Source organism: Pseudopodoces humilis, chromosome 7 (genome assembly GCF_049639895.1).
Source record: "Pseudopodoces humilis isolate 2021_Gansu_Grassland_sample_001 chromosome 7, ASM4963989v1, whole genome shotgun sequence".
Classification (NCBI taxonomy): Eukaryota; Metazoa; Chordata; class Aves; order Passeriformes; family Paridae; genus Pseudopodoces; species Pseudopodoces humilis.
The window spans coordinates 52,126,057-52,147,758 of NC_142206.1; the positions used below are offsets into that span (position 1 = coordinate 52,126,057).

The 21,702-nt window shown below is 40.3% G+C and overlaps 1 long non-coding RNA gene across 1 annotated transcript in view; it reads left to right on the forward strand.

The window, feature by feature from the left end:
• The first annotated feature begins 1,977 nt into the window (after window positions 1-1,977).
• Window positions 1,978-21,702, forward strand: part of LOC106628062 (uncharacterized) — a 41,946-nt gene continuing 22,221 nt past the window's right edge. The window contains exon 1 of the long non-coding RNA XR_001331285.2: window positions 1,978-2,051. This is a non-coding gene — a long non-coding RNA (uncharacterized LOC106628062). The remainder of the gene's footprint in view (window positions 2,052-21,702) is intronic.

Here is a 21,702-nt window from a genome sequence, read left to right on the forward strand (position 1 = left end):
CACTGCAGCATGTCCCTGCTGCCTGTGCCTTACTAAAGCACAAAAGTCTTGTGATTGGCATGTCCTCCACTTCACTGGGTTACATGACACATGCCAGAAAATGTGTCAACCCACTCCCCATCTCTTCAGCATTATTAGCCTGGGGAGGGAAACACAGCCAAAGAACACGCACACAGCTTTGACAGGTTCTGCCTAATCCACCCACATAATGACATTTCTTATGCTAAGTGCCAGAGCGGTGTAGGGAGGCCACTGTCTGTACCAGCTGCTGGCAAGTCAAAGTTAGTTTCATGGTTATGTTTAAGATATAGCCTGATGTTACGTTAAGAAGTCTTTGTCTCCTGTGGTGCAGGGCTCAGAGAATGACATCAAAAGCCTTCCAAATTCACCCCCCGGGTCATCTGATTATAGGCATGGCACAGAGCCATGCTGCCCCAGGAGACCATGACTCACAATGACATCCATGACTATCCTCTTATTCCGTGGAAGGAAGTAATGTGCCCAAAGTGCTCTGAGCATGAAACAACCAGGGGTAGATTACATCCTCCCTCGTGTCAGATTAGCCCTGCTGGCTGTTGGGACAGGCATGGGGGAGGCAAGAGCAGCCTCTGATTTCCCAGCCTCGCTCCTCCCCACCCTTACCTCAGGGAAGCTGTTTCTCCCCATGCTGGGACAGACCGTGTGAGCAAGCCACACGAGAGGGTTTTGTTCAGACAGGCAAGGAAGAGGACGCTCTGTCTCTCTTCTCCAATGTGGTGCAGCATTACATCACATAGTGAAACATCCGTCCCTCCTCCAATAGGCCAGGCGTATCTGATCATGAGGATGCTGTGTGTTCTCCATCCCTTGGCATTTATCCTTGTAATTAGTCTATCTGTTTCTGATTTATTTATTTTCAGGCAGTCTTCTGCACCCTTGCTCCCTCATTTGGGCACATGGGGCAAACCACAGACTTGCCCTTAAACTACACAGAAAAATAAAATCAGAAACAGACTAACCACAAGAATCAATAGCAAGGGGTAGAAAGCACATGATTGGATACTGGAGCTTCCTTCAGAGATCCATCTGCCTCAAAATGTGATGTAACTAGGCTCACATACCACATCTGCAAAAGGGGGTAACAGATTCGTCTTCGTAACCTGACTGGCAGGGTGAAACTATGCTGGCTCAGAGAAGCCAAGGCATATTCAAAAATCACTTCTAAGGAAGAAAAAGAAGTCCATTTTGTGTTCGAAGAGCTAAAGCAATCACTTTCAAGTCTGACGTTATTCCTGTTAGTGTTATTGTTGCTTCCTAGAATTTAGGCTTGAATTTGGCAGAAGTCAAGAAACCAAGGCATACACAGAATCATTTGTGAGAATCAGTGTGTCTGTGTGCATGGGCCAATTCTTTTCTGAATAAACACCAGACCCTGGGCTGCTGTGTAGTGTCGATATAAGATGGCAGTCAGACATGTAGGCTCATACACATGAGGCAAGGTTATTTAGGGATGCAAGTTACCTTTTTTCCCTACAAATGAACACAACCAGAGAACGAACCACACCTCTCAGTGCCATTAAAATATTTGTGTTATATCCCATGGTGTTTCTTGTTTGTCTCCCAAAAGTAGCATCACTGCTTGGGAGAGAGGATCAAGACATTAATCTAAAATAGATGAGCAGTAAAAGAAATGAAGGACAGGCAGATGAGTATAAATATCTTCCTGCATATCCAGAATACAGAGGCTGTCTGAAAACCTTGTGATTAGAGTCAATACACTCCATGCAGTCACACAGCCAGTGTGCACTGCTGTCATTCCTATACTGAACAGCTCATTGGATACCCTGTGATTCTGCAGCCCTTCATCAGGTGAATGATGTGAAGTTGTTGTTCATGTGATAGATCAGACAGTACAGAAACCCTCCAGACAGAAAACTCTGCTTGCTTCTGACTAGGAAGAATAAATCTTTTCTTTTGGGATCCGCAGAAATACAGATGCAAAAGCAGGACGTGGGTAAATGAGAGAAGATAAGGTATTGCCCCTGCAAGCAGAACATCCTGTCTTCAAAAGGGTGAGTACTGCCAAACTTTCCAAATATTTCATTGCCCTCCAAATAGATCACAGGTCTGCCCCTCTTTCCTTTCCAGATACTTTCCAAAATTCTAAGTCATACTAGAGGCAGGCAGAAAGCAGAAGTTCATTTTGAAAAAAGAGACAAAAAAAAAAAAAAGTGAAAAAAAAAAAACCCTGAGCATGCCTTGATTTCTGTAGTCAACCTCCCAGACTCTGCCACAGAATTTTGTACGTCTCCATGAAGATGTGGCTGATTCTGGTTGATTATTAGCAGAACTTGAGGCAGCTGTATAAATAGCAGATTTGTACACCTACAGGTCTTCATTCATTTCCTCCAGTGAGGTTTTTAATTTGACTGGCAGCTAGCCTATCTGGGCAGCTGATAAGAGAAGAAGAAAGTCATGCTCCAGTCCTTGCATCGCCACTGCCTTTCCTCTGGTTCTCATCACAGAAGCATACAAAGAATTAAAGAGCTCTCAATACATTTATAGCCAAATATTTACCCTAAGCGAGGAAGATTATATTTACTTATTGTACCCATTGCCACACTGGCATGTGTTCAAGACTGTCTAATTCCTTGGAGTGCTATTGAATAGTTTAAAAAACCCTTTGTTTATAATAAACTGTTTGGCAATGAGTGCACATTCAGTGTTGTCCAGGGTATAGTAGCTCCAGAGCTCACACGCCTGGTGTTTGGGCATTTGGCATTGTCTCACTTCACAAACAGAGCACTGGGGACAGTTCTGGGATGCAGCCAATTTACCTTCATCTCTTGCAGAGTTATTAAGAGTATTTTGAAATTCTCTCAGGCATTTCATGAAGAGAAAAGATAATTAAACCATGGAAACATTCTTCAAGGAAATACAACTTCTTCTTAATCAGCTTGCTTTTTTGAGACCATAGTCATTTTGACAGCATTTTTAATGGAGACAAATTAAAATATTATTTACAGTAAATTATATTTAAATTATTGTTTCCTATAAAGTGAAAACATATAAGTAGTTCCTTGTTTTGTTTAATCTTGTTTTGAACTTTATATAGCATTCATATATTTAACATTTCTCCTACTAAATTGAATATTTTAATGTCATTATAACTTTCGGGCTTTCTGGTGTGAGAATGATTTGACACTTATGGAACATTTCCACCATGCCAAATATATTTTCTTGGAATTTTCAATCCCTGAAAACTTCACCACCTTCTCTTTTTCTCCAAGTGTTGGAATTTCCCATAGGATTCTGTTTACTGACCAGCTCTGCTAAAATTTCTTTCTCTATCAAAAAAAAGGGGGGGGAGGGTGTCACAAATGCACAACCGTAAACTGGTCAGGATGCAGTTCTTATTGTTGGCTCATATGTTGCCCTCTTTTGGTAGCTTTTGTATTGTACTACACATAAAATATTTAACAACTGCTGCAGCAACTCAATATCCAAAGGGGACTGTGTGCTGAATGTTAAAACTAAGTAAATGCATAAAGAGAGCAGCAGGTTGTGAGTTTGGCACGTAAAGATCTTATAGAGACATCCTGTTGGGAGAGGGAAAGCACTAGTGTATTAATAAAGCAGCACAACATAAAACTGGATTGTAAAGGTTAGTGAGAAAGAAGAAAAATGAGAAAGATCTGTACTCACTCATGTGAATAATTTAACCCTATATCCTGACTTCAATCCTCTGATGAGAAACCTGACTTTGAAAAATTTGTTCCATCCAGATTTGTAAAGGGAAGCTCTGCTCTAATCATCACTCATCTGGTCTTTCCCTGTTACTTATTTCATAATCTATGCAAGGGTTTTACTGAATTCTTGAGGGTATTGACTAGTAAAACCCAGAAAAGTGCCTGCTAATTTTCCAGGACTAAATCCCTACCAAAGTCAACACTTTCTTCACTAATTTATTTTTGAATGATGAAATTAAATCTGCAGTGATTTGCTAATACTAGCTATAAAATCATGTGATAGTTACAGCATTATAAGCACAGAGTCATTATTTAAGCAAAACACTGAAGTGTTAATTTTTTTCCAGAAGAGAGGTTTTTCCCTACTATTTCTGACTAACATTTTTTAAAAGCCCCTTCTCAGTCTGTGCCAATGATTAAGAGTCTAAGGAGATGGGTATTCACCTCCTCTTGACTTTCCAAAAGAACTGAGTGCTAACTCCCCCGAAATACCATTCTTAGAGAACAAACTGCTCTCTTCTTCTGATAATTCTCAGTTATAAGCACAATAAATGGTTACACAGAAGAGATATTCCCACCATATCTGTGATTCCAGTTCAGCATTCCACAGCCCTATTCTTCAAAGATTCATTTTCTTTGGTTTGAAAACCAGCATCAGGAATTCAGCTTACAGGAACTGTTTTATGAACAGTCACAGAGATGATTTCAGAGCTCAGAAGGGAACTGTTCCTCCCACCTTGAATTGTGAAGGTTCTGTGGTAACTATAGGAATTCTTGGGATAGGGAAGAACTCTGAGCCTTCCAATGTAAAGACATACATTCTCTGATGCTTTATTCTAAAACCCCCAGCAATATGAACTCCTCTTGAAAGACCATCTGACAGCCTTCCCATTTTCACCTTAAAAAAATACACCCAAAAGGCATGATTTCACTGCCATCCTCTCTCTGTTATGTAATGTTGGCTGGTTTAAGACTTTGCAGACCTTTGTTCCATGCCTAAGAATGCAGAAGCCGAGCCTCATGGTAATAAATGACTGCCTGGTGATTTTGATGCAGCCAGTATGCACGTTTTGGTGGCCAAGGGCTCAGAGACTTTGATTGTGTTTCCTCACAGATCTAACCAAGGCCCTTCCTGCTCCAGACTAATGAAATGCTTTAACATGTGCACTGTTTAACCTGATATGTAGTTCCTTTGTTAAAGCCACCTAGCAGGGCTGTAAAGGGAGTTGTAAATCTGCAGCACAGCTCATACACTTTAAGCTAAGTTTATGCTTAATGAGATGTTTGGTTTGAGCCTGAGTCTTTCCCCCAAGTGTTTTTTCCAGCCTTTGAATCGTTGTGGGATTTCTTCCAACTACTTCCAGTCAGCCAGTGGCTGGCAATATTGAACACAGAGTTGAATGCAATAGCACAGATCTTTTACATAGGCACTCTTACCTCTCTGCTTCATGGTACATATCTGTATGTGCACAGCTTTTATAACTGTGCAAATTCGTATCTCTCTCCCATCTGGTCCTCTCTCCACTATACCTTGAAACTGTGTCAGAAGTACTGATGGCCAGGACACGTGCATTCCAATGAATCCTGGGGCTTGTTTTGTTTGGTGAGGGGTTTTTTTTTTGTTTGCTTTTTGTTTTATTTTTGGGTTGGTTTTTTTTGTGGATTGTTTGGGTAATTTTGTGCTCAGCTTTCTAGTATCTCCCTTTCCTTTGATATCATTATCTGCTTTCTTCTGTTTGCATTCTTTCCTGCTTTAGTATCATCACCACATTTCACTATTTTGCTGTTTACCTCTACTTTGAGATTACCATACAGACACTAAATAGAACAATGTCTGTCAAAAGTCCTTGACATGACCTACAAGACATTTCCACAAGCTACAACAATTGATCATTGCTCTTTGTTTACATTCTTTCTCCCATTTTAGTCTACACAGCAGTGTTCTCCGCCAAAACAATTGAATTTCTTTTTCTCAACACGAATACCTGAAACAGTGTCAAATGACATATTCAGTGCTCCATATATGCACTCACCCACATTCCCACCATTCTGTGTGTCTCTCAGTTCACTCACTGAGGGTATTGCCTTGCTTGCTGAGTGCCAACTTGGAGGAACCTGGCCACAGCCTACAGCCTTGGTCCCCAAATCTGTAATACACAGAATTTATATGTTGCATATTAACATGAAAGACATGTTTAATATGTTTTAGTTTTTACAAGACCATACTACTTGCTGTTACTGATATTATTTGCCTCAGTGTTTCCTTGGGATTAGTTGGACTATTTAAGCTGTAAGAAATATACAGAACTTGGCCTAAAATATTAAAGACATTGTCCTTGATTTATGACCTTTGAGGTCAGAAACTACCATTAACTATCCTGTCTAACCTTTTCTGTCACAGACATTACCCCATTCCCTACATACAGAGCCCAAAATTTCTGCTTGGCTGACATGTGTTTTCCAGAGAGGGATTCAATTTTGATATGTACACAATTGCTTTCTTGGGCAGTGTGTTTCAGCAGTTCATCACACTTACTGCTACAAATCCAAGCCTCAACGCTTGCTTAAATTTACTTGGCTTATATTTCCACCCACTGATTCTTGTAATATATTCATCTGATGCAAGACACTTTTTTTCTTGTTGTGAAGGTAATTATACACTGTAATCCAGTCATCTCATTTTGGTAAGGGAAACAAAACGTACTTTCCAAACTGCAAGCAGTTCTTGTGCTTTTTCTCCCACCCTTTTTCAGATTTCTAGCACCCACTGTGCTGCAATACACCCCAGCCATATAAATCAACTCATATATCCCTGCTAACTTGTTCAAAGAGGGTGTTATTCCTTTTCCACACCATCAGATTTAGTCCTGTGTCCAATTGCTTCCCTGCAATGATCCCACAGGCTTTTCAAGCACCATCCCAGGGATATGATTTCTATTGCATCAATACAGACACCATTTGTGCATGCTTTAAAATTCTTCTTTTCTGCAGAGGCCTTGCTTACCGAATATGGGCTGCTCCATCTTCACAATTTATTTATCATTCCACCAGTTTTAATTTTCTCCCTAATTTACTAAGCATAGTTTAACTAGGGATGTACTTGTCTCTCAACCATTAAGACAGTACTGGGGCCTGCCAAGTGTAACACCCATTTCTGCAAACTGACTCCAGAGCTTTCCTTCAGAGTTGACAGCTGCTTTTTGACACCTATCAGTTAGTCAGTTCTTAATCCACTCAGCAGTCACTCAATACCTGTTGTACAGTACTCATTTGTATTAAATGCTTAGACAGAAAAGGCAAACAAGTGCATTTGAATGCCGAAAAAATGGGTTTAGAACTTAAATCCTGGAAAGTGTTAAAAAGTCTGATCCCAACTGGTGCCTAAACACTTATAAGCACACAGACTTACGTGACTCATTGTAGGTCCACGGTTATGAAACCTCATGCTTTGTATATTTTTCTGTTGATATGAATTTCTCTTATCTGTAAAAGAAAAACTTAGACTGTTGGATAGACCACACATTGTCCTTTGTAGCCACACACACAGAGCTTTCCTTTTGTTTCTCTGCATCTCCAAAGGTAACTATTCTTCTTCAAAAATAATTGGCAATGTCAGTGTAAATCTTTCAGATACTCCTTGTCATATTATTGAGTTCAGATTATGCAGCTTTGGTGACTTTCATCTGTATATTCAAGTATTCCCTCGTCTGTTTCTATCGATAGGATTTATTTATTTGTGTCACAGTGTTTCTTTCTTGTTAATTGCTTCAAGTTATTTTATGTAATTAAAGACAGATGGTAAAGCAAAGTTCAGTATCTCATCCATTTGTTAATCGGTGGCTTATGCAGCTCTATAAATGTAGCAGGGATGTTATGATTTTGGTGTTTTGTGTGCTGTGCTTTAAATTAAATACTGGGACCAGTTCCGAGTTACACTGAAGCCAATGACAAAAGCTGCCATTGACCAGGATCTCACAGTGGGAGACCATGGATGAGGAAAGCTGTGAGCCAGCTCAGTGTGGTGTTTATACTTTAGAGAGGCACACAGCTCACTCACTCCTACACCCAGGTCTCACCACAGACCTTTGCATCAACAGCTTCCACAATGCGTCGGGGCAAATGAGCAGCCAGGTCAGAGCATTAATGAAGAGGTTTATGGAAACCTCTTCATTATGAAGAATGGTTTCAGCATTCTTTTGGTTTATTCTATTTTGAGGGAATCACTTTTTTATCATATGCAAAGGAGCAAAACATCTGTTTTCATTAAGGACATCTTGTTCTTCAGATTAGAGGAAATAACCAGAAAAGAAATAACAAACAGGAGTCTCCAGAGGGAAAAGAAGCCTGCCACGTGCTCCCTTGGGCAGCCATCTTGAACTGATCCAAAGCATTGGCAGCCTGGGAGCAGCCCAGCCAGATCCCAGATCCCAGCACAGATCCCTCACTCCTGCACAGTTCATGCACCACTCCCAACATGTTCCTGGGCTTATTTCACCCCAGCTGTCTTTTACCTCCACATCAATCTGAACTGTACTCTCCTTGCCCTGCCAGCTCTAGCATATTGTGTTATTTTGATGCCCTTATCCTTCCTCTTCAATAAAGAAAATGTTCATGGCATTCTTGCTGGCTTGCTTGTCTGTACCCCTCAGCACAAGCACCAGCAATGGCTTTCTAACCAACTTACTTGCTCTCATCTTTCAGTCCAACAAGCAATTTGGCTTTATCTGTTTTGACTCAGTACAAGCCTGCTCCTATTGTTTCTCACATTCTTGCATTTCCACCACAGTATGTGACTGACAGAAAAGCAATTCCTCAATTAGACTGCAAGGGGTGTGCTGGGAATCGCAAGTCAGCCTAAGGATTTATGTGCTAGACCGAATTATCGTAACTGACACAACACTTCCAGCAAGTGAGTTTGGAAATACCAGAATTTTCCCCATCCCCTCACCACCACCACCCACTCCCCCCCCACCTCCACTCTCCTTTCTCCCTTGGGAAAGCCAAATTAGAGAGAATAAGGATTCCTCATCGCTACTGTGAGTCATACTCACATTGAGCACATGGCTGGAGAGGTCAGCGACAAGGGTTACTGGGCTTCAATTACAGAAAAAAGTGGATTTTTCTAAAAGGCATCACATTCAGAGCAACATGAAAGAAAAGGAATGCAGAAGCCACCAAGGCCCCTAAACCACAGGTGAAAGGGAAGCAGAGATGGATTCATGTTTCTCAAAAGAATGAGCATAGACACGTGGCATAGGACACTGCCCTTTTATTCAACTAATTTTTGACCCTTAACATAAACTTTTATTTCCTCACCATGAATGTTTTGTTTACCAAAACAACAAATTCACCTAATTTACTCAGACTAGGATGGGATTTTTTAAAAGTGTTAGCACCACTTATTCTGGGGAACAAGCAGTGAGGCATATTTGAAAATAACTGAGTAATTTCTGCCAAGCAGGTGTCATGCCTAAACCCTATTTAAAATTCAGACATTGAACTTTAAGCACATGCTTAAGTCCTGATAAGAGACAATGCAATTCAAGCAAAGTGTAATTCAGCATGTGCTTGGCTGAGTGCTTGAATCAGGTCACAACCAATGAAGGATTACCAGCACCAGCAGTCCAGCCATGGCTTGTAGGGTGGCACTTGAACTGCTGAATCTGCTATAGCAAGTGGATTTTTTTTCCTTTTACTCATTTTTACTCCTTTTTTTGTGTGTGTTCCTGTAAAACAGGTTTCACCCTTCAGGAAACCATCTGTATTTGGCACGTATTTGGCACATTTTAATCTATTGTAAAAGAATGACAGTTGAAAATTTCAAACTGCTTTAACTATAGAGAAAAAATCTTCGAATGTTGATGCTGAAACAGAACTTAAAGGTTGATAGGTTGATAGTTCTTTTTTAATTGTTAAATGCTAAAGCATCAAGCAAATACACTTTACAGTCTATTGCATCAGGCTCTTTTTCAGTAGGTTGGCTCCTGCCAACAGCAGGTTCAGAACTGCCAGTTCTAATTAAAAACTTTATTTTAAAGATACATTTCACAGTTTATTCATGGCATCCTGAGAAATTTAAATTGCTGGATTGAGCAAATGGATACAGTTCCTTTTCTATTGATTCCCAAGTAATGGCTTCAATTAATAGTTTTAACAATTCACAGTTGATGTACTATTGCTGTTGAAATAATTTTTTTCTTTTAGACAAGTCACCTAGAGTGTATTCTCCTAGTTGTGCCTATTTCTTTGCACAGGGTTTATCTAAATTTTATTTTCTTTTTTAATTTTGCATTGCATCAGTCTAAAAATGGCCAAAGATTATTCTGACCTCAAGAATTTCAGAAACAAATCCTTTTAGTAGTCCCAGTTGTAACCAACAGACAATTGCCATCATAAACTCTGTATAAGTAGCATTGTGAAATCTCTGATTTAGAAGCATATTGCATAGCAAAAACTATTTTGATAAGCCATGCTTTTCCCTGCTATGTCCAGATCTCTGGTTGCAGAAAAATATGAGTGAAACAGTTTTCTGCCTTCTAGATTTAGTGGGAAAATAGCGCCTTCCAGAGCTGAACACCAGATCTAGAAATGTCACACCTATGGGGGCTAAATTTTACTGAGGCTTATTTCTCTGCCACCTAAGGCAGAGAAATAATTTGAATAACAAAGAATAGAGTTACAAAGGAGAAAAATATAGCCTATGCTTTCATCATGTTTTTATAATTATTAATCAAGTTCACAGTATATATTCTACTTCAATGGCTGCCACTTTTAATCTTGTATTCGATATAAGCTTTTCAGATTAAATATATAGATTGTATGTTCTATGAGGTGATTAAATAATAGATCATATTTTTATTTTGTTATTTGGTGATCATTAGCTGCTGTAGAACATGTTACCAGCATCAAGTCCTCCAAATAACTTGTACTGACAGCATCATATGAGAAAAAACCATTACAATTCACTAGCACCCTGTCTGCATTCTCACAACGATATAAATACACCTCAGTTGCTTAGGGAAGTCAGATGTTTGCATTTACCAACAGGTTTTAAGCAGGACACAGATTCTTTAAGAGTTTCAGACTACAGGCAGCATCTTCCTAAATTTTGTCATTGAGATTCACCCCTGTTTTCTGATCACACAGAAACCTTCTGGTTTTGGTGGCTGAATAACAGCCCTGAGGCAAGCACAACTGTTAACATTTGAAAGTGCTAGCTAGGAAATATTTAATGCGCTTTTAGCTACTTTTAGCACCATTAAACTGTCGGGGGAAAAAAATCACAAACAAACATTAAAAACCCCATCAATCCTATCTGATGAGCCAGCTCTGCTACAGACTCTCCTCAGGTCTACAGACCACAGCTTCAAACCCACTGCAGAGTTTGAAATCTCACTCTTGGAGCAGCTGAAAGCTCTTTGCACCTGTATGTTTCTTTTTACAGTAAGAGCTGGATCTGGCTTCAAATGCAGGATAAAGAAAGACATATAATTTTGACTTAAGAGACATTTAACTAAACCACCAATATATTCTCTTAATTCAAAGCAGGAATAGGATGAACATCTCCAAATCCAAAGAATGTATTATATCATCAACTCCTTGTTTTTAAGTGGTTCCAAATCATCAAAAAGATTGTGTAAGAGCAGCTGATTCCCAATATAGATATCCTTTTCTTGGGCACCAAGTCATGCCAAGACCCTGGCTGAAATTTTACAAGCGTCTCAGATTGTACTTTAAATAATAGTTATTAGTCATAAGGATTGGCTACCTTTCTTTTCTTTGAAAAGAAGCTATAAATGCATCAACATTTACTCATTTCTGAAATCATCATATTGTTCTCCAAAAGAGTCGGGTTAAATTTACAAAATTTAGAAACATATGTTGTGGGACGTGTTTGGGATACTTCTGCTTCTAAACTAAAGTTTAAGAGTATGTGTCCCATCTCAGCTGTGAATTCTATAAAAAGTATGTTCAGTCAGAAGTACAAACATTTCTGAAAATTTCTGAAGGTGAGATTTCCTCCTTATTTATGTAAAACATTTTCTTCTTGAATAAAAATAATCTGATAATTACTTTTATTCTTGCATTGGTGTACCAGTTCCAAGGCCATTAACTATGATTCTAAGTTAATAAATGCTGTATGAACAGGGAGAAAGCAAATTTTCCCTGCCCCAAGGGGTTTGTAATGTAAACTCCTAATTTAAAATTCATTAATTTTACACATCACCTTACATAACAATCACAATGCCATAAAGGAGTGAACACATGCTTGTAATTAAAGCCATGAAAGTCTCATCCCATTGTATGAAAAATAGCTCTATCATAATGGTCCTGAGTTTGTGCCAGAATAGCAGCTAATCATGGGAGAAAGATGATCTAACTCTTACAGAACATGAAAATAGAAATGAAACATTCTGGTTCCAGCCTATTTTCTCTAGACTTGCTGGGTGATCTTGTGCGTGCTACTTAAGCTTTCCACCCCTCAATTTACCCATGTGCAGAACAGCAATAACAGTATTTATTTGACTCAGAAATGTTTTGTAAGAATAAATTCATAAATCATTAAGTCTCTTACGCACTCTCAACACACTTTCTACACAGCACCCATTATAGTCTTTCGAGAAGCTCACATGAACTACTGGTTTTAGCCCTACAATGCTTCTAAAAAGTAGAGTTCAGGGAATATGTGCAGGAGCAAACAGGTCTATCATGGTCAAAACCTTTCTCTTCCTGTGCTATTTGCATTTCACCTCTAATATGCAATAAAGATAAAGCTAATCAAATTCATTTTGTCACATCATGACTTAGAACATTTTAGCAAATATATGTTCAGAAACTCAGACCAAGATTTTCTCTGTAAAACTTGTAGAGAAACTCCTTTGATTCTTAATTTGTATACTGTTTTTCTAAGGGATATAAAATGCTTTAGAAATTGAAAAGGTCACAGTAATACCTTACAAGGAGAGAAATTCTTGTAAATGCTACTTTGGATGACTTTTCATCTTAAAAGAATGTAGGGATATTGCTCAATGGTCATAGCATCAATGTGCTTGTACCTAGCAGGAAATGACAATACCAGATCATCAAGGTCAGTAGTCCCATTCATTGACAAAACCATTCATGATATGAGAATGAATGGAGTGTCTTGAAAGTTAGCAGTCTCTGATTCTCTGTGCAAATTTCACAGTTCAGGACAGTCTATCAGTGGCATACTTTCAGCATGTAATCGTCTATAAAGTCACGTCCCAATAGAGATAATGAGGTCCCATTCATTATTTGCCAAAGAAGTGCAGCAATTTAAGCCTGACTCTCTTCTGCTGGAAAATTAAGTGTTTGAAATTTGGACCTGATCCTACCTTCCCTGAAGTCAATGATAAGGCACCACCTGATTTAAAGGGAGCAGCAGCAGACTTTTTGTAATGCAGAGATCACATTAAATTCACTTACCCTCGCTCACAGAGTGAAAAGCAGGTCATGGGTCTGATGTTTGAAGCAATAATGAGGAGGCTTTAGAAACTAAATGGGATGTAGCTGATTATTTTAGCACAAATTGAACTGAAGTACTAATGACTTACCAAGCATTATTCTTATCTGTTGCACAACCAGCACATGATGATGTCCAGAAATAGTGTAACATCATACTTTGTTCAGCAAAAGGCTCAAGGGCTGATACTCTGTTCACTCTCACTGACATAAATCAGGAGGCAACCTCACTGAAGTAATTGAATTACATAAGACTAAAATTAGTGAGAGGAGAGTTAGACCTGAGAAGGACTTCTCCAAGCAGTGAAAGGGAAGGTGTCACCTGCCCTCATCACTGTCCATCTGAGTCAAGGACCACTCCAGTCTGCTGAGCCCCAGCAGGGACTGCAGCAGCACTTCTGTCACAGTCTGTGGTACCTTTGCTTGGGAAAAAAAAGGGTTTAAGACCAGAGAAAGAGTGACTGGATGGGGCCACCCCAAAGGAAGCCACAGGGAAGATCAGACACTTGAATTTTACTGTGATACCAACTTGTCTCAGTCAGACCCAGGCCAAAGAACAGGGCTGCTCTGAGCCAGTTTACCCGGCTGAAGAGCTGGCACACAGATTACAGTGAATATCCTGGAGATCTGCTCTCTTTTTGACACTCGTCCTATCTCCCTGACAAACACAGCTGCCCCCAGCACAGAGACATTAGCTGCTTTTGACATTGGCTCCCAATATCCCATATTCAGTGCAACATAGTCTTCAAAGTTTTTCTTCAGTTTTAATGCAGTTTACTCACATACGTCATTCAACCCTCAGCGAAAATGCAAATTTCTTGGTCCAGTATTCAGCTCTACTCCTTCTTAGCCATGTCACATTCCCTACTACAACACAGTGATGTGCTCTGAGCACCGTCCTGCCATGTCCCCCCGTATTGCTCACCAAGATCCTGCCCCCCAATTGCAGGGTGCTCCCACAAGTCCCTGGATTGTCCAGAGGACATCACAGCCCCTCATAAAATCCTGCTGTGAGTAGCAGCAAGATACAGAGTAAGGCTACAGGTGACCATACGAGATCCCATTTGACAGTGAGTAAGGGAGAATTTTTCTAACACCAGGAACCGAAAACCAACCTTTGAGCAGGACTCTGAGGCCGACAGAGCCATGCCCTTCCCTATTCAATGAGTGTTTCTACATTCTGAAGTCAGAGGGACACTGAGAGTATCACCAAAAAACCCCTTCCATCTTTTTACACAAACCCAGTATCACGTTCTAGAGAAAGAGCCACAGTATTTTCAAACCAGTAGCATGTTCATCAGGAGAGCCTTAACTCATTCCTCTCCTTATGCACAGCAGACACTTGTACTTCTATAGCTGTGAGCATCCTCTTTTATGTACAAAAAGCTAAAATTAAGATTAATAGTTCCTGTGCAGAAAATCAGCATTCATTATAATAAACAACTCTAGCTTGTAAAGTTAAGGGGTCTTTTATATAATGACATTCACCAGCTGAATATCTTTAAGCAGTATTTTAGCTATTTTATATCTGCAAGTCAGCATCTTACATGGCTCAGAGAAATTAACTAAATTGAAGACTTAAACTAAATCAATGCTCAGCAGAACTGTAGCCTTATTTTGGTTGCCAAGCCACACTACAGAAAACTTTGTTAGAAAGCAAAGAGAATGTTATTTTTCAACAGAACTTTTTTGTGTGTGTGTGTGTGTGTGTGTGTGTGTGTGTGTGTGTGTGTGTGTAAAGGAAAACATTATTCACAGCTAAAGTTACCCATGAAATACAAAATCAGAATATTAGGAATTCTGAAAATCTTATACGTATTTTAGATTAGGAACAAGAAATTTTTCTATAATACCTCACACTAGAGATGTTTTAATTAGATAACAAAAATTAAGTCTGTCTGATAACATCAGTGTGATATATGTCTTCATTTACAAATGGGTAAACTGAGACTGAAACGTCCTTTGTGCCAATTTGTGCCTTACCCAATCAATCAAAGAACAAAACAGCACAGAACTTCTGATGTCCTGGCTTCCACTTCACTGGTCAAACTTTTACCAGATCACATCTCATGCTAACAAGACCACATGCTAACATTCTCTTTGTATTTGAGAGTGGGACCCAGAGTTTTCAAGTCCATTATTGCAGTAACACTTCATCAGTTGTATTCCTGTCTATTAGTTTAGCATATACAACTGTTTTTACAGCCAAACAAAACAAGTTTAGGAATTCACATATTTTTATTTTAATTATTAATTATATTGTTTTCCAAGAACCTCATTTAAAATGCCATTGAAAGTCTTTTTCTCATTTGTCAAAAGCCTTGCTAAATTTATTCCCCTTTTATGTGGTACTGGATTATTTACTCTTCATTTTCTACATGAAACAAGCCCTGACTAGTTACTAGATGGCAGACATGTCATGTCCAAATCCCAGAAACCTGCTTATTTTACTTCATAGGTCTTTTGAGGGTTTGGCTGTTTTCCTGATCTTGCACATGTGAGCTCCATCTTTCTGCGAATGCATCAGCCAGCCTGCCTGAGCTAGTCACAGGCAGAATTAGTAAAATCAGGCATCTGCAGATGTTAGGCTACCAAAAATGAATACCAGTGCTGTATTTCAGGGGCTTTCATTTGGTGAAGGACTGTGGGACTTGGCAGGGTGGAGGGAGTTGGGATACTCCTGCACGATAGCTTATCTGCATGAAAAGGAGCATCAGGGTTTATAGGATTTAGCAGCAGCATGGCTAATGAGGACAGAGCAGCCTGACCCGTGGAAGTGTTGAGCAACCACAACTCCCATTTACTTCAGCACTTTTGTAGATCAGATCCTCAAGGATTTTTGCTTTTTGGAATAAGCCAATTGTGGTCTGCATCAGCCTTTTCTCTTGGCAGTGGTGGCCCACACCATTCCTTGTTGGCGTTGGCCAGCTGTGACCAGCATGGCTCCTGATCACAGACCATGTGACACAGTTATTTTTAGCATATCAAATTTTCAGAGAGACTAAATACCCAGTTTTTGTGAAGTTATTGAAATGCCTGTTTCGTCTTGTTCAAAGCATTTCTGTCTCCAGGTCCAGCAAACTGCTGCTTTTGACAAACTACAAGACACCATATTGCTACTGAGCAGACTGTGCTTGGGAGAAAAGAATCAATTAGATAATAGAAGTGTTAGAGGATTTGCTTATTTTATCACTTTGTTTATCCTTTGGATTGTATTGTTCTGTCAAGAAACCAAAGCATGAAGAACTACATCACAATTACTCTTTGCCCTGACTCACACAAACCAGAAAAGATGGGTCAGTGGCGACGTTACCACTCATGTCCTTTGGAAGGAGCCTTTGTTCATTTCTCCTCACTTCTGGCTACTCTTCAGGAAGGGCCAATAAGGCATGAATATTCACTGATGATCTTCTGCATTGTTTTCTCTTCTGTATTAGTAGGAAAGAAAAAAACTAAGCAGAGCAATATAGAATTCTGACTTACAGAATGTTAAGGGATTTTTTTTTTTGTCCCACAGACTTTACTATCTCCCTACATCATTGCCATTGATTTATCTGTTTCACTGTGTGAAAAGCTCATCCTCTACTATACTGAATAGATGAGTTATCATGTACTGCACGATTCATACCAAGGAGCTTGTTTGCAGTGTTTTCATAAGGAAAGAAAATAACCTGACTGACATAGCTGTAAATGGATTGATTTTTAAAAATATATGAGTTTTCTAAAAAAATTTCCTGAAACTAATCACAGTGAGTTTCAACTTTTCTACAAGAAAAGAGACACAAAGGGGACTACACAACCAAATTCAGTTGCACTGCAAATTGTCTACCTACTTGGGTACAGATTCCTTCTTTGTCTGATTGAGAATATAGATATAGGCATGGGACTGCCACATGACTACTTTACTGAAGAGTTCGTCTGCCTCTTTCCATCCCCCTTCCCCCATTTTCTGCCAATCTCTACTTCCTCCTTACTGTCAAATGCTCTCCTGGTCTACCTCTAAAAATGTAGCCCTTAAAATATCCTGACAAGCTCTATGGACCTGTACAGCAACAAGGAAAATTTGGCTATCAGAGGACTATTTGTCACACACTGAACTTAGCTCTGAGCCTCGTTAGATCCACATATGGAGCTTCAAGGGTATTTGTTTGGGATGGGCTGTGAACTTAACCAAAGGTAACTCCCATTCACTGGCAGATGGAGGAGGTGGTGCCAGTAACATTACTGGGTTCAGAAATACAACACAGCTTGTCATAACATGTTGCTCTGGCAACATCTGTTAACAGCCCACAGAGCTATGTAGCACTTAAGCCAGATATAGCCATAATGTAGTTTTTTGCACTGAGCTGCAGCTATTTGTACCTTTCCCAGACAGCAACATGTATTATTTGCTCCTGGCCTCAGAAAACCCCACCATCACTTTCAGGGTTTGTTTCCATTTTTCTGGCATTAGGCTACAATGCCATGCCAGGTATGTCTCAGTAACAGCCTTTTTGGGGATGTCAAACTCAGAATTACACCAATTTCCTTCAGGCACTCCTGACAACACCCAGCCAGAGGCAGAGTTTGGTCCAGACATCATTGCTTCTCAGTCAATGAAGCTAATTTCTTACAGGAATTCCTCCCAGCTTCACCAGCATCATTCCAGACCCTTAACAACATAACATCCAGTTTCATATACTCTATTCAGCAAAGGGAAGCTAGCCTGGCACCACTAGGAAAGACTATAGAAAAAAGCATTTTTGTTTTGAGTTCATATATATGACCATTTTGATGTGTTACAGCTGCAAATGGATTTTCAAGGGCCAGCGTACTCTCCTACTAGCCATGAGGTCATACCTACATGAATCCTCTGTGGCAAATGTAGCCTATAAAGAGGGGTAGGTGATAAGGAAGAAGACAAGGACTTCTGCTTTCTCCTGTACCATCAGGATTTTATCACAAATCACAACTGTTTTATACTTTTAGAATTTTGCATGTTCAATGCATGAAAGGGATGACAATTTCCAGAGTGATAATTACTTGAGAATATTTATGTTGTGATAAGGGAGCCCTTCAGGGTGTCTACAGAGACAAAAGTCAAAAGAGGTTAATGCATGCCACAGCTGTGCCATACCCTTCCTCTGGGTCTAGTAAGCCTGGTGGGTTTTTCCACTGAAACAGCAAGGGATTTTCCTATCAGAAGGCAGTTGGTATCAGCAGATCTCTCGTCTTATCTAGATGTTGCATCTCTTCCAATTTAAATGCTACATCAATGGTTATTAAGTCTGCATTGCAAAGAAATAAAACTAAGGAGAACATTCTGGAGGGTGCTCTGGATTCCATTAAAGGATTGAATTTCTCACTATATTACACTTTTTCCATATGGCTGAAACATGGAGCTGAATACACTTGTATACTGCTAGTGGTATAATCCCAGATGGTGACAAATGACCTCATTTCAACAGCAACGTATAGATCTTTATGACACCAATGCTCAGCCATGCTCTTGGGATACTCTCTCCAAACAATGAATGACTGGCAGATAACATAATGTTTAACTTTTGCCTTCACTTTTGTACATACTTTATGGCTAACACTGCAGAGCTACTCATTCGTTAAGTACTCAGCCTTATAACAGCGTTCAGATGACACAAGATATTCCCTGAGCATACAGCCAAGGATCTCCTTTGGCCTGTGAAGGTCAACTGTGGTGCAGGCAGTGTGTCACTATGTGTGTGAAAAGATATGCTCTGGCAGGGTAGAAGTGAGCTGATAACGTCTTACCCCTGCTTGGGCCCTTCAGCTGCCTCTTGGGGAAGTGTGAAAGGCTGCCAAGCTCAAGATGTGCTGCATCCTGCAATTTGGCTTTCCAGAGAAGAACAACCCCTCCCCCCAAACTCACCCACGCAGTTCTTTACCCCAAGAAGAGGTCATCACACAAAAAGTAGATAGGAGAGAAAAAGACTGCACACTTGACTGTAACTGCAAAAGAGAGAAGTCTGGAGTCCTCTTGAGATGTTGTGTAAATGGAAAGCAATCTGGGCTGTCTCCATTTTTTACAGAAAGACCTCTGTGCTTTTGTGGACATCATGGCCTGCCAGATGGAGACAGCTCCAAGTAACACTGAGCTCTTATTGCTGCAGAAAACCAAGGAGAACTATAACCCCAAGTACTGCAGGTGTAGGAGGGAGTACTTGTTCAGATGATGATTCATGTCAGCATCTGAATAAATAAGGTCAGACAGCCAGATATTATTCCAGTGAAGGGGAGTTGATTTGTTTGGGGGGCAGAAAGGAGGGGCTGTTTGTTTGTTTCGTATCATTATAATGTAAACTTGGCCCACTCTGACTTGGTTTTGGTTCTTTTTCCCAAGATTTAGTACTCATTTATTTTAATTAAGACCTCAGTTCAGAAGAACATATAACTGGGTGTAGCCTACCTGAACTGGAATAGCTGTATCAAAAGCATAAATCCTAATGTTAGCATCCACTGTGTAATCAGCATAATGTAGCCTTTATAAACATATCTGCAATCTGTTTTAAGGAAGACGTCTCCACTACAGACCATTAAAAATAAAAAATCACTTGCCTCAAAGGGGTGAAAAAGGATTAATTAGTTAGTGCTCGTGTAGCACTGTGAAGATACAAATCGTGGGACTGTGTTTTTAGCAAGCAAAAGATGCCAACAGGAAGCAGCATTGTTAAAGGCACGAGGACTAACAATGGTTTTGTTCTCGCATTTGTAAATGATTCTGCTACTGAAAGGTGTTGGCCTTTCAGCCTAGGAGACTGAAATCCTCTTTCTTCACCCAAAAGGGCCTTCATGGGCTGTGCATACTTTCTCACACTCCCTCACTAGTGTTCCTAACTCTTAGCTTATAGATGTTAGACAGTAGCCTATTCTCCATAGTCCTTTTATTGCTTGGTCCCTGCCTCAGCTGCCAAGAGGGGTGCCATTTAGACTCATTGTTATGGTAGCTTTTATGATCTAGACATAGTGTCTAGGATCAGAGACTTCCTAGCAATTTTGCATATGCTGCTGCACTGTCATCAGAAGAGAAGAACTCCTAGTAGCCAAAAATGTGGGCAGAATTCAAAACAATGACCTACAGATGAAAGGCACCCCATCTGGGCCAGTTAAGCCATCCAGCCCCTGAATGCCAGCTCTTCACTGAATGAAACCGTATTGTCATGTGATGCTCAGAAGGGGAAAAAAAAGAAAAAAGAAGCAGTTCTAACATATCTGTGGAAAACTGCTGTCTAGAGCTAGGGCTACAGACATTCAAACCTTGCTTACATAATATTTCTATCACGCACAATCCTCCCACCCAACTCTCCACATCATGCCAAGGTGCTGGAGGGAGGTCTTGTTCATATTTATGCAGCATGAATACAAAATCAGAGAGGGTGGCAGAAACTTTCCACAGAAAGGTATGGTCCCTTGGCATGCTGAGGAAAATAGTAGAGCAGGAACAGCTTGTAAATGAGGGGGGAAGAGAAGGATTAAAGAAATTGAAATAACGGTATTCAAGTATTTCCTCAAAAAACAGGATGACTGCAGTCCTTTAAACCCAAAAACTCAGGGGAAAAATACAGAGCAAAGCATCTTTACTCCCTATGTTTGTTATATTGCTCACTTACACAAGCAAAATCCTTTTTTACCCTGTTGTCCTCAGCTCCTTTTTCACCCCTTTGTCCTCAGCTCCTGACATACATATGACCTCTGTCCTCCTTCCTTGCAAGCAGAGGCCAGATGAGGAAGGTGGTTTTGTCACCTGGAGTTAATTTATTCCAGTCTCCGCTGTGCTGTGCTGCTGTGCTGGGGTGGAACCTTTTCAGATGTCGGGATGACAGGAGAAAGAAAAACGAAGCAGCAGAGTATGTGTGGCGGGTGGCCGAGTCATCCTATCACCACGTATTTGTGTAGTTTCTTTTAGTGCCATCCAATCTTTCCTTCTGTCCCGAAATGGCCTGTGTTGAAAATGTCCCTGCTTACAGTTGCTCAACTGGAATGAGGACAAATTGTTTGCAGTGGCCCCCTTCCAAATGCTTGTGCTGTAACTTTTGTCTTGACTAGTCTCTGGAGATATCTCTAGAGTGAGTTTCCTATGACTCGTTTGTGCTACCCCTAAGTCATGTCAGATTTTCTTCCTCTAATCTTTCAACTTTGCAGCAGAAATCTTGTTTAAAACACCCCCTTCACAGAAAAAGCCAGAGCAGGCAGAGGCTTAGTGCTGTTATGTCACAAGGTCCCCAGAGAATTAAAAGCAAGGAGGCTGGGTCTCAAGGGTGCCCGAGGTTAGAAAGGGGTTCTAGCGGGCAAGAGACCCACAAGCACAAAAGGGAATGGCCACATCAAGCAGCTCTGAGTAATTAATCCCAGTGATGTTAGGACAGCACTGCCTTCCACGCTAAGATATCAGCCACTTTAGTAGGTAGAAATGCCTCATCCCTTGGCCCTCCAGGCCGCTTCAGTTCAGCACTGAAGGGGTGATGAAGGTACTCTTCCC